Source organism: Rutidosis leptorrhynchoides, chromosome 10 (assembly GCF_046630445.1).
Source record: "Rutidosis leptorrhynchoides isolate AG116_Rl617_1_P2 chromosome 10, CSIRO_AGI_Rlap_v1, whole genome shotgun sequence".
NCBI classification, from domain to species: domain Eukaryota; kingdom Viridiplantae; phylum Streptophyta; class Magnoliopsida; order Asterales; family Asteraceae; genus Rutidosis; species Rutidosis leptorrhynchoides.
The window spans coordinates 329,288,137-329,303,400 of NC_092342.1; positions in this window are offsets into that span (position 1 = coordinate 329,288,137).

A 15,264-nucleotide genomic window follows, 5' to 3' on the forward strand; every position below is an offset into this window, starting at 1 on the left:
AAAGCAAGTAATGGTCCAGAATTCGTAGGTATGGAGTTTTGAATGATCATAATATACAAAGCAGAAGGAAAGGTAATAGCACGATTTGATTTTTCAAATTACCAGAATATCCAGAAAAGACCGAATCATCAAGAAAAATATTTTCTTGATATGTTTAGAGGTTAAATAGAATAAAAGAGTTATGTAACATGGCTCATGATGAGGGTATGATCTGTGAACCTTTATCACGTTCCATTAGAAACTCAGCATGACTTACGGTAATATAATCACGTTGGCATGACGTCATTATATTATACTAACTCATGCTTCAATTCCCAACACTTCTCCAGAAATCATTCATAATTTAAACTTGAATTTTACAGAATATAGAAACTAAAACAGTTTCCTTTATGATGTAATAAAGATATCGCAAAGAGATAATTAATTGCGGGCAAGAATCGTTATGAAGATATCTTCAGAGATATAGAGGATATTTATAACGAAAGATACGATGATTTTATAATCGAGGAAAATTCTTCTGTAGAAATTTAGAATGCATAAAGAGATCTTCGGTGATATCCATCAGAAATCGAATCATCTAGATTCTTTATGTATAGGTTTAATCTTCGTGATTTGTCAACAGCCTCCTTCATGGATACCAAGTTTTCTTTTGAGTTTCTCCATCGTGTCATTCTTTATTATCAAGCTTTTGGTCATTAAGACCCTCTACAACTTTTGCTACTTCGTCAGTATTCTCAAAGTTTAACGAATCTGAATCATTGGTTATAGTTCTGAGGTGTTTTGAAGAATTTTGAAGAATGTACAATGTAACATATTAATGTGAGATATAAATATTTCTCGGGTATTACCTACCCGTTAAAATATTTTCACAATTAACAGTTTGTACAAAAGAGTTTTAATTACAGTCTTTATGAAAATATACATACATATATATTTTCCTTCAGATGTAATCATGGATTTAATGAGTTAATATAATATTAAACTCATTTAATTTACGGTTGAAACGAGAATAAATAATCTCCAAAACTTTAGAGATTACATAATCGTCGCGGAATATTTCTTTAATGAAGTTATGAATCAATACTTCATCGTTCATTGTTATTGATATACTTCGGTATATGATGTTGATGCTCGTGAAATTCTTGTGAAATTCGTAAGGCACGAATGATGTTTTCTAGAAAGTTTCGAGTACATCGAAAATTTGGAAGTATACAATCAATCATGTATTTGAATAATACACTTGGTTTATTATGAAATGAAGTTTATTGTGTTGAAGCAGAGATTAACAATTGTTAAGTCATTAACGAAATATGTACATCATAGCATATTAGTGATATGAATTAACCAAGTAGTACATACTCATTAAAATTCACACGTAATAGCTTAGTACGAAAAGATTTATTATTGTTCCAAACCATATATATATATATATATATATATATATATATATATATATATATATATATATATATATATATATATATATATATATATATATATATATATATGTATATATATATATATATATATATATATATATATATATAAAGTATACATATATAAAGTATACATATATAATTCTTCAGGAAGAATGAGTCAATACATCTTAACTCATTATTACTAATATTCCTTGATATCTATGGTGTTCCTGTCTTCAGTAGTTTCGGAGTTTGCGGAGCTTGTGATGCTGCTGGTGCTTTCAGTGCTTGCGGTTTTGGTGATGTTGGCGGTATTGTTGGTACTGGTGGTGCTGGTTATGCTGCTGGTGCTGCTGATGCTTGTAGAATTTGCACCATATTCTCCAGAGCCACCACTCGAGTGCGAAGCTCATTGACTTCTTCTACTATTCTGGAATGATTGGAGGTTGGAACAAGGGGATGAATAAGATCTAGAATCTTCGATATTATATAATCGTGACGGGATACCCTTGAAAGAAGAGAGAAAATAGTGTTTCAGACTGGTTCGCCGGTAAGCGCTTCAGGTTCTTCACCAAGAGGTGAATTCGCTTGGTGGAAGGGATCACCTTCTTCTTATCTCCATTGATTAAGTCGACTACGAACCCATCTCCAATTCATCCAGAATTGATGATGACTAATTGGTTCGTTCATTCCGGTTACGCTGCTATTGGAGCTCGAAGAGTTCGAAGAATCCATATTATGTGTTTGGAATAGGGTTTGGTATGAAATGGGTGTTGGATACTGGATGATATATTCGTCTCCTTGAATACGTATATATAGCAAAAAGATTTCCGTAATTTACGGAGAAAATTTAGGAAAAAGTGTTAGACAAAGTCTATTGGGATAGATATGATAAGATATGATTTGTCTATACTCCATTTATGCAATAATTGCAGTATGACGTGTTGAGATAAGAATTGATAAGTATGTAATCAGATAAACTTTTGATTAAAGACTTTCAATTCATAATGACCTATTCAGGTCTAGGGGCTTGAGCTATAGGATCATTTAAATCGGTAATCCAAACCCTTCCATTCTAGAGTTTCGTAGACGCCACTTGTCAAGTAAATTCAATGATCAAAATAACGAGAAAGCAAAGATTTTGAAAGTAATGAATATGAATAGTAGAGATTTCAAAAATCATGGATAACATTTCATGTAATACATATGTAATACACAAAACCATGATAGATGACATAGGAATGTCAAGAATTTCAATAATCATGAGTGATAGCCCTCGGTGTCTGTAATGATGATAGGGTTCATGCTAGTCATCCTAAAAGAGTGAGAGAATGACGGTTACAAGTGTTCTAAGGAAGACGTAAGGGAAGAGGTAAAAGTATAGATAACAGATAGCAAGATAATAAGAGATTGGCAATTAAAACTTAGGCAGGAAAGGCTATAGTCTTAAAGATTGCTAAGGCACCCTAGCTAACATATAAGACACACATAAAATGCAATCCTGGTTCTCTATAACAGCCCTGCTCTGATACCATTTCTGTCACACCCCCAAATAGGGTCTGGGGTATTTGTGACTAATTATATCAAATCACAGTCGTATAAACGAGAACGACTCTATATGAGACGTTTTATTGAGTTTTGCAGCGGAAGATAAATAGATTACATTGTATTTAGAGCATTAAATGTCTTTAATTGATATGATATGTAATGAAGACTCCAAGCATAGCAAGCAATCATCAACAAAGCAGCAGATATACAGCGGAAGCAATATTTAAGTACCTGAGAATAAACATGCTTTAAAAAGTCAACATGAGGTTGAGTGAGTTCATAGGTTTATAATAAATCAATAGTTCAGTATAGCATTAGACCACAAGATTTCAGTTTAAAGTTGATTGATACCAAATATATCAATCAAAAGAGTTGCTGTTTGTAATATCGCGACTAAACAAAAGTTACCCCGTGACACTTGTTATTCATGTCGTTGAATCATTATTATGTAGTCAAAGACCAATGGTCAACTGACTAGAGACATCACTCTCAGTAGCGCTACTCACAATAACTAAGCTTGCATCTTATACCTCAGCAATTAACGATATTACGGTGGGGATTTAGCATGACAAAGCACGTATATAGCGTAAAGTTTGAGTACTTGTGTCTAACGTGTAAAACAGTTATAAAAATAGTGCATGTATTCTCAGCCCAAAAATATAGATAAAAAGGGAGCAAATAAACTCACGATACGATACGATTGTTTATAGTAAATATGCATATGACGGTACTGAACAAGTGTAGAGTTGTCCTCGAAATCACGAACCTATATCAATTATTTATATATTAACACGTATATTGAACATATAATGTTAATCAAACCAGTTTGTGTATAATATATTACTTATAGTAATATATTTGTTATTTCAATTATATATGTTTATATATATATGTGTATGTTATTTTTATATGTTATTTGAAAATAGTACATTAAATATATTTATTATAATTAATTAAGCAGTGTTCATTATAAAAATATAAATATAGTTCTGTTGTAGGTTTTGAATATATTTTTATACAACGAGTATTTATTTAGTAAAATAATATTAATAAGTATAAATATAAAGTTGTATCTTTTTACGATAATAATAATAATAACCTAAATGAAATTTTAATTATAATTTTAATAACAATATTAATTTTAAATAAAATGATAGTTTTATTAGAAATGATAATTTTCATAACTTAATTAAAATGATACTTTTTAATTATAACTATGTTTTAAATATTAATGTTTATAATAACTTTAACATTAGTAATAGTAATAATATCGATAATAATATATAAAAAGGCATATTTGATTACAATAATACTTTTAATAATAATACTAATAATAATAATAATAATAATAATAATAATAATAATAATAATAATAATAATAGTAATAGTAATACTACTAATAGTAATACTAATACTTATGATAATAAGAATAATAATAATAAAAATAATAATAATAATAATAAGAATAATAATAATAATAATTTTTAAAAAAGAAAACTACCTCAAATAAGCCTTTTAAAATAAAATGCCCCAAGACGGGCTCGAACCCGTGACCTCTAGCTCCCCCACAAACACCCTCTACCATTCGTCTATATATGTTTTTCTGGAATATATCCCAACAATAAATATACAAACCCATTTTATTTGTTTCCCATTTTCTTCTTCTTCCTCAATTTTAATCGAGCATGAAAACTTACAAGATCATAATAGCGAATTTAAAGGATTGAATTGGATATGGATTTGAAACAGTAACAATAAGATGTGATCTTGAATAAATAAAATAAATAAACAAAAAAAACAGCAACATGCTGTTGTCGCTACCTTGTTTTAAAAAAAAAATTCTTGTTTTCGATTTATAAATATTTTTAGATTATGATTCCTTCATGAAATATTTTCCAAATCGTTGCTAGAAACTTTATCAAACATCAATTTAACCTGAAACTTCAAAACAACTTCGAATTTCTCTATGAACAAACAGTTTGACTTTTTGTTTTAAAGGTTTGACTCAAAAATTAAGATTCAATAGGACGAATTGGAAATTGAGATTTTGCAGGTAGTTTAAGTAATTGATTCCTAACAGAACTGCATTAAAGGATTTTGAATATTGATTCGTTTTTAAATATTTTGAAAAATGAAACAAGAACAGAGATATCGGTTTTTTTCTTATTTATTTTTCTGTTTGATCCTCAATTACTGCAACTCCAACCAATATATAATGATAATGATGATGTTATTCAGATGTGTAAAGCAGAAAATTTTTTGTTGTTTAATGATTATGGACATCGACAATGAATCAATCAGGAACCAAAAATATTAAAAAATTATAAATGCAGATAAAAAAAAATAAAAAATAGCAGATCACGAGATTAAAAAAATCAATGACCTAAATTAGGTATACGTCACTTTTTATTTTTAATTAATATTAATAATTATATTAATAATAATACAAATTAATAACAATTATATTAATAATAATAATCATATAATAATAGTAGTAATTGTATTAATGATAATAATAATAATAATAATAATAATAATAATAATAATAATAATAATAATAATAATAATAATAATAATAATAATAATAATAATAATAATAATAATAATAATAATAATAATAAATGATATTTTTATAATAATACTTATTTTAATAATAATAATGAATTAATGCTAATAATAGTAATCATAATTTTATTACTAATTATAATATTGATATTAATAATGATAACAATAATACTAGTAATAATAATATTATTAAAATTTAAATGTATCATATTTCATTATATTGCAAGTAATAATATAATTAATATTAATAATAAAAGTAATAATATAACAACAATATTAACTTGTATAAAATTTTACATTTTTAGTTATAACAATTAAGTCGTATTATTTTTCAAGTTTATATATTTATTTAAAATTATTTGTTCGTGAATCATCGGAATTAGTCGAGGTTAAATGAAATTATGTAAAGATTTTATTTAAATTTTATCGAAAATTTCTGGGTTATCACAGCTGCTAATGTGAGTTTTATTTGCTCCCTTTTTAATTGCTTTTGCAATATATATTTTTGGGCTGAGAATACATGCAATTTATTTTAAACGCAATGGATACAAGTACATACTAAATTCTACACCGAGTTTGAACTAAAAATCCCTTAGCTTTGGTAACTAGTAACTGCCGGTTATAAGAACTGGTGGGCGCGAATAGTTGTATATGGATCCATAGGGCTTGACATCCCCGTCTGTTCCGGGTATAGAAACCCTAGCCTGAACTATAAAACAGACGTATACTATTTGAGTTTAGTACACGTTGGATTGCGTGTATTGTACATGTTGGTTGCATGTATGTTAAAACAGGGGTACTTATTATAACGTTAAAGCTTAGTTACCAGGGTGCTCAATCTTGTAGAATATTTTGATAAACGTTTCTGGATGAAACAACTGAAATCTTGTGATCCACCTTTATAAACAGATTATGCGCAACATTAAAACTATGAACTCACCAACCTTTGTGTTGACACTTTTAAGCATGTTTATTCTCAGGTTCCTAGAAGTCTTTCGCTGTTTGCTTATACGTTATACAAGCTATGTGCATGGAGTCATACATGCTTTATTCGAGAAAACTTTGCATTCACAAAATCATCACCATGTATCTTATTTTGACTGCATTGTCAACAAATGTAGTATTGTAAACTATTATTTATGGTGATTGTCTATATCATCAGATGTCAAAGACCTTGGAATTAGATATTCATTTATGGTGTGCCTTTTCAAAAGAATGCAATGTTTATAAAACGTATCATATAGAGGTCAAAACCTCACTATGAAATCAATGAATGATGTATTCGTCCAAATGGATTTGGACGGGTCATCACAATATGTATATGGTAATAAAACAGAAAGGCAGAAAGGGAGGAGTGGTTAAGGGTGTTAGTAGGTGAGCGATAGGTCGCGGGTACGAGCCCGGTCTTGGGCATTTTTTTTAAAGGGCTTTCTAAGGCAGTTTTCATTTCTATTATTATTATTATTATTATTATTATTATTATTATTATTATTATTATTATTATTATTATTATTATTATTATTATTATTATTATTATTATTATTATTATTATTATTATTATGACAATTATTATTAATATCATTAATCTAATTAGTAGTATTATCATTATTATTATTAATAGTATTATCATTAAGTATTATTATTATAATTATTATTATTATAGTTATTATTATTGTTATTACTAATATTATTATCATTATTATGATTATGATTATAATTAAAAAAATAAATAATATTATTATTATTATTAAGTAAGTATTATTATTACTATCATACTATAATTTATTATTATTATTATCAGTAAATATTAGTATTATCATCATATTTACAATTGTTATTATTATTACCATCATTATTATAAGTATTATTATTTATATTATAATGAGTGTTATTATTATGTAATTACTAAAATCATTATCATAACTAACAATAACAGAAAAATTAATATTTTTACAATTATTATTATTAATATCATTATTTTTATCACTAATAGAATTATTAAAATTATTATCATTAATATTAAGATTTATCATTATCATTTTTGCTATTAGTATTATCATTATTAATAAAGTTATTATTATTATTATTAGTAAATCATAATTAACAAAACTACCATTTTATTGAAAACATCATTTTTAGTAAAATTAACATTTTTATTTTTATTAGTATCATTGTTATTATTATCAACAATACTTTATCCAATAAGTACTTATATATATAATATATATAAAAGTATATATATTTATACAGAAATATATAACAATTGATATAATATATACATAAACGTATTCAATTACGAGTATATGTGTTAATATATATACTTGATATAGGTTCATGAATCCGAGGTCAACTCTATATTTGTTCAATGCTGTCATATGCATATTTACTACAAACTATCGTATCGTATCGTGAGTTTTCATAGCTCCCTTTTTATATATATATTTTTGGGCTGAGAATACATGCGCAACTTTTATAACTGTTTTACACGTTAGACACAAGTACCAACTATTAAACTGTGCTATATCTGGCTATGTCCTGCAAGTCCCCACTGTGATATTTTTAATTGCTTTTACATAACGCATTCTTAATTATTGGGGGTAGGCCTATCGGGAGTAACGTCCCCGATACATTTGACCAAGTCATTGCATTACTTAATAATGATTCAAACCGACAAGGACGGTACAACTTGTCACGGGACAAACTTTGAAACTGTTTAGTCTAAATATCACAAACTTGGCACTACTTTTAGATCCCTGCGAGATCTACTTTTATAAATAAAAATCTTGTGGTCTATATCTATTACTGAAATCATTATTTATGACAAACCTATGAACTCACTCAACCTCGTGTTGACTTTTTAAGCATGTTTATTCTCAGGTACTTAAATATTGCTTCCGCTATATATCTGCTGCTTTGATGATGATTGCTTGCTATGCTTGGAGTCTTCATTACATATCATATCAATTAAAGACATTTAATGCTCTAAATACAATGTAATCTATTTATCTTCCGCTGCAAAACTCAATAAAACGTCTCATATAGAGTCGTTCTCGTTTATACAACTGTGATTTGATATAATTAGTCACAAATACCCCAGACCCAATTTGGAGGTGTGACAAAGAGGTTAGGGATGATATTGGTTATCGAAAAGAGGTTAGTGATGTAGTTGGGGCACCAAAAAGTTGTGTTTCCAAAAAGAAGAAAAAGAAGGTGATATCGAGTGAGGATGTAGGTAATGTCTCGATGGTTCATTCTATCGAGTGTGAATGAACACCATCGAAAGTGCTTTTGTATGCTTACACTTCTCGGCGCGGTAAAGGTAAAATGATCGAAACTACGGATGGGAACATTAGACCCCGGAAAGGATCGTCAGAGAATTCTTAGTTCGGTTTGGTTTATGTTTTGTTATTAGTTTGTTGGTGTTGGTATTTTAGTTTTGTTTTGTTTTGCGGTTGTTTTATTTATGTTTGGGTGCCTATAGTTTACGTTTTACGGAGATGTCTCTTTTTTAGTTAGTGCTCGCATGTGTTTACTATTCTCGAGCCATCTTCCTACCTTTTGGTTTTTATCGGGTTTAGGTTTTTTCATCATTCGATGAAGATTTCCTTATTTCTATAGTAATCGTTATTTTTAGCCAAAAAAAAAAAAAAAAAGGTATCATTGGCCTTATCGGTTTTTACTAGTATAAAAACATCCAAATTTGATAGTACTGGTATCGAGCACAAATAAAAATTTTTTGTTGAAATACGAAACAAACAATATATCAATATTTTAAGAAATGAAGTGTATACAATAAATGGACAGGTAAAAATGCAAAAATGTATATGACCATCATTGTGCATTACAGAGTGTCGTTTTAACCATCTCATTCAAAGATATATGAGGCCACGAACCAATACCACTAAGCTACGCCTCTATTAGCCAATAAGTTAAAGGCGTATCAATTAGTTCCAAAAGATATAAAACAATAAGAAGCTACATTAAATCATCATTATGATTATGATTATAACTTTTAATAATTCATATAATTATCGATCATATCCAACTAAAAGTAGTCTAGTAATTGAGTTATAATATCTTTACAATAGATGTGAAGTTCTAACTTCACTAATAAAATATCTTGACATGACATGAAAAAAATTGAAAACAATAACAAGATAAATAGTAAGGTTGCATACACCCAAGGTTGCAAAATTCGCTATTCGGGGATTAATCGGTCGTAACTTTGAAAAGATTAATCGGTCATTTGGAGATTAATCGGATTGTACTGTAGACATTTAAATATTAAATTTTAATAATTATATTTGTAACTATAAAAAAAAACATAAATATAAAGAAATTTTTTTAACATAATTGTCTAATATTTTTCATTTTGCTTCAAAACTATAAGATTCTAGTTTAAATTCATGTTAAAATGTTAACCATTTTGGACTTTAACTGACTTTGATTACCAAATTCGATTTTGATCCATTAATTGACATTGACTGTTTAATTAAACGGATTTTTCGAAATCGAAACGGATTGCTCCTCAAAATGATTAATCGGAGATTAATCGGTGAGTAATCCGTTTTTTTACAACACTGCATACACCATCTATCTATAGTTAATATTAAAATCCTATAATAATAATGTCATTATTATACTAATTCTTTTATTAAGAAAAAATCAAAAAAAAAAAAAATTTAAGAATGGTGGGTGATGTCATTAATCCAAATAATTTTGAATTAAAATTAAATCTTATTAATTAATTAATTATTATTAAATCTTATTAATAATTATTTTAATTTTAATTATTAAATTTAAATAATTTTGAATTATTTTAATTAATTATTTTGAATTGAGTACGAGAATGTATAAGCTAAGTAGAAGGAAACCAATTCTAAATTTATATTTTAATTTACACTTTTAAAATAAAATGACAATTGATATTATCTCTTATGATTGGATGTAGATTGTTTAATATGCATTTTAGGTGTTTAATGAAATGTTTAGTTGACGAGCTTTCTTAGTTGGACTCTGTGATTTCACAGGTCATTAAACCAAATAACTTTAGCATTTATGTTCACTTAATACTTAAAAGTTAAAACATATTAAACTGTTTCGTTTAAACAAACACATGGTTTCACGGGTCATTTCACTAGTAGGTAAATTATTTCCCATCCTTAAGAAGTCGGAATCGAAAAAACTTTATTTGTTTACTCGATTATACTTATCAAGTATTTTGTTATTCTATTTTCAGAAAAGAAAAAAATGCTAAAAAGATTAAGAGACTATCGTTTCTAATTATAAAAGTTTAACATTTTAAATTGTACGAGTAGTAACTTTATCCCTTTCAATTTATGGAATTAATCCCATTGTTCATTAGATCCGATAGCTTTTCTCTTCAGGATATTCGGGTTTGAGTCTCATGGGTATCATTTGTGTACATAGATAATACTGCATTTTATTTTATTTATTGATGATAAAAAAATATTTGTGTTGGGAACCGGCCAAACCCAAAGAATGTAATGATCGAAAATTGGTTGATCACTAGAGAAAGAATCTTAAAAATTAAATAAAAAACAATTCGATTCAATCCAACCAAACCATTCATTTAATATGATGATTCTTTGGATGGAGACAGTGCTCCAAGCCTATCCAAGTGCTCAAAATAGCTATTCTATTTGAAGTCCTTTGATATTTAAGAAATTATTTTATACATTGTTAATTTTTATTTTATTTTTATTTTTATTTTTGACAAAAATATAATTAAATAAGGCTAACACATTACACATATAGAAACGAAAACGTTTTTTTTTTTATATATAAAACGTTCTCACCCGAAAGATACAATGCGAAAGCATAGAGACACGATCTTAGAGAGCATATAGTACAAAATTATATTATCTATCGCCGAGCCTCAAATTACGAAGAAAAAAAAACCAAAGAAACCGCTAAACATCAAACAAACATCTAAACAAAACTTAATTAATGAAACAAAGCTACAATACCATAGAAACAGCTAAGAGATCGCTTTCTTCATCTTACAATCGATGGTCTCTCGGTCGATTCTTTTCCCATTCCAATTAACAATCTTGTAAGTCAAAACATTTGATGATCCGTTTCCAACTAAAATAGCTTCAGAAGAAGCAATAATTCCACGATCCTTTAAATGTTGGAAGAAACCTTTTTCAATTGGTTTGCACCCGGGATTTTAACACATCAAGGTAGTGATGAAGTGATTATTCAAATTTAGTGAGCAGTTATCGCTAAAGTATAACAAATAACAAAATAATACTTATCTAAAAATAATAAATATAATTCTTAGAGTTATAATTAAATAAAACATTCTTTTATTTTATTTTTTATTTTTTATTTATTATTAAGGATAATTCTCTAAATTAATAGTGCATATAGATTGAACTAATAGAAAGTTTGAAGATTCAAAGCTACACTTTAAATTTTATATATTTTCAATGTATAATTATTTACTTCATCTATGTTCACGAATTTATTTAGGAAAGAAATGAAAGAAATGAAGTGATGCAATAACTAGTCTTATATCGGGTAGAGAAAAAACTGTGAGACCTTTATAAGTTTAAGTACTAGCTAACTAATATCTCCTACCATTATTTTTAGTTAAAAATTTGAAAATATCTGGTTAGTTCATTGATTTACTTTAGGGGCATTAACATATGAAAAACGAGAAACTCATTTGTCGTTCGGGATATTAGGTATCAATCTCATTGAGGACGATGATTTTAAGCATATCTTACATCGACTGTGAACATGAGTGATCTTGAGATTATGTTTGAACTTGATAAGGACATTTAGTCCATTGTATGGGGGTTTGTTACAAGTGACATCCTTATAATTTGAAAAGAATTCACTAAAATCATGTATTAAGTTTCTTTCATTTTTTCCTCACAAAATTCAAGGAAAATCAAACTTTTTAATTTTTTTTTTTTATGTTTTACGATTTTTCTTTATAGAATAAACTCTCAATCAAAGTTTTCCTTTTATGACTGAAACTTTGAAGAATGTTTGACTAACAAATCGAAGAATGTTTTAAGTAAAAAAACTTGATTAACCGTTAAATAATGATAAATCCTATATACAACACTTTATAGAGTGTTAATAATAGATGGAGGGAATTTCATTAATTTTTTTAAAAAAAAATTCTTTATTTATTGGTGCTTAAAAGATATTTTAATATAATGTAATACATTTAATTTGTTACACCTACTCCATTTTCAAAGTTGAAATCAAGATAAACAAATTCCAATTTATAATAGCATCATCATTATTTAAAGTAAACTAAATACACAATACTACTGCGGAGTACATAATCTATAGTTTCTATTATATTGCTAAAATGATGATGTCATTATTAGGCTAATTCCTTTGTTAAGAAAAAATCAAAAACAAAAAGAAAAAAATCTAAGCATGGTGGGTGATGTCATTAATCTAAATAATTTTGAATTAAAATTAAATTTAATTAATTAATTATTATTATTAAATCTTATTAATAATTATTTTAATTATTAAAATTAAATAATTTTAAATTATTGTAATTAATTATTTTGAATTGATTACGAGAAGGTATAAAAGTTAGGCAGAAGAAACCAATTTTATATTTATATTTTTAATTTACACTTTTAAAATATAATAACAACCAATATTATCTTTTATGATTGGATGATGATTGTTTAATATGTATTTTAGGTGTTTGATGAAATGTTCAGATGACGAGTTTCTTAGTCGGACTATGTGGTTCCACGGGTCATTAAACTAAATAACTTTAGCATTTACATTCACTTAATACCTAAAACATATCATTAAACTGTTTCGTTTAAACAAACCCGTGGTTTCACGGGTCATTTCACTAGTAATTTCATGACCCGTCCTAATCCATCCGGACGAAGTCCATATCGATTATAAACGATTCATAATAGTTGATTACATCGCGAGGTACTTGACCTCTATATGAGACATTTTACAAACATTGCATTCGTTTTTAAAAGACAAACTTGCTTTACATCGAAAGTTGACGGCATGCATATCATTTCATAATATATCCAACTATAATTGACTAAATAATAATCTTGATGAACTCAATGACTCGAATGCAACGTCTTTTGAAATATGTCATGAATGACCCCAAGTAATATCTCTAAGATGAGCAAATGCACAGCGAAAGATTTCTTTCATACCTGAGAATAAACATGCTTTAAAGTGTCAACCAAAAGGTTGGGGAGTTCATTAGTTTAACATAAATAATCATTTCCATCATTTTAATAGACCACAAGATTTCCAGTTCTCATAAATATACGTCCCATGCATAGAGACAAAAATATCATTCATGTGGATTGAACACCTGGTAACCGACATTAACTTAATGCATAGAATATCCCCAAAACAGAACCTCTCGTCTGTATAATAATCTCGAAGTACTAAAGCATTCGTACCCCGAATGGGACTTGTCAAGGTTCATAGATCTATCTTTAAGATTCGCGTCAATCATGGGCCATTTCCCTAAATTCTTAGGTTACCAGACTTGAAGGGCGATATTCGGTTTAATAATCCAACCATAGAATGTAATTTTAAGTACTCGTGTCTATTTCGTAAAACATTTATAAAAGCAGCGCATGTATTCTCAGTCTCAAAAATATATATTGCAAAAGCATTTAAAAAGGGAGCAAATGAAACTCACCTAATGTATTTTGTAGTAAAAATACATATGACTAAATTGAACAACTGAACAATGCAGGGTTGGCCTCGGATTCACGAACCTGTATCATTTGTATATTCATTAATACATATAATCGTAATCGAACAATTTTATATATTATAACTTTATATAATATTTATTTAATTTGTATATATATTTGAAAATGATTATTATTTATATAGTTATAATATATATATATATATATATATATATATATATATATATATATATATATATATATTACAAATACCTAATTTATTTTATATGAATATTTATATTAAGATTGTTGATATAATATATTCATACTTATATGTAATATTACTTGTAACAATATTGATTTTTACTGATAATGATAGTCACAATACTGATTTTAGTACTTACATAATAATAATACTATATATAATACTTATAATTATGATAATAATGGCATTAACAATTATAATACTTGTAAAAATAACAATAAATAATAATAATAACAATAATAATAATAATAATAATAATAATAATAATAATAATAATAATAATAATAATAATAATAATAATAATAATAATATTCATAATCATTATTTTCATATAATAATAACAATAATACTAATAACAATAATACTAATAACAATAATGGTAACTAAAATCATAACAGTAATAATAATAATGATAATAATTATAATTCTTGAAATAATACTAATCATAAATGTTTATAATGTTAGGGATTATATCATCATGATCACCATATCATACACCATAATTGATTATCAATAACATGTCTATTTCTTGTAATATCATTATCGTCATATTATCATTCTTGAATCATTATTATTGCTATTCTAACATCATCATAATCATTCGTCATCTAAATCATAATTGTAATTTTAATCATAAATCAAAATCATAATTCATAACTCATAATCAGAAATCATATGTCATATTTCGTAATTCATAATCATACCTCATAATCATACATCATAACCATATTTCATAATCATAACCGGTTATCATTATCACGATATCAAATATCATCTCATA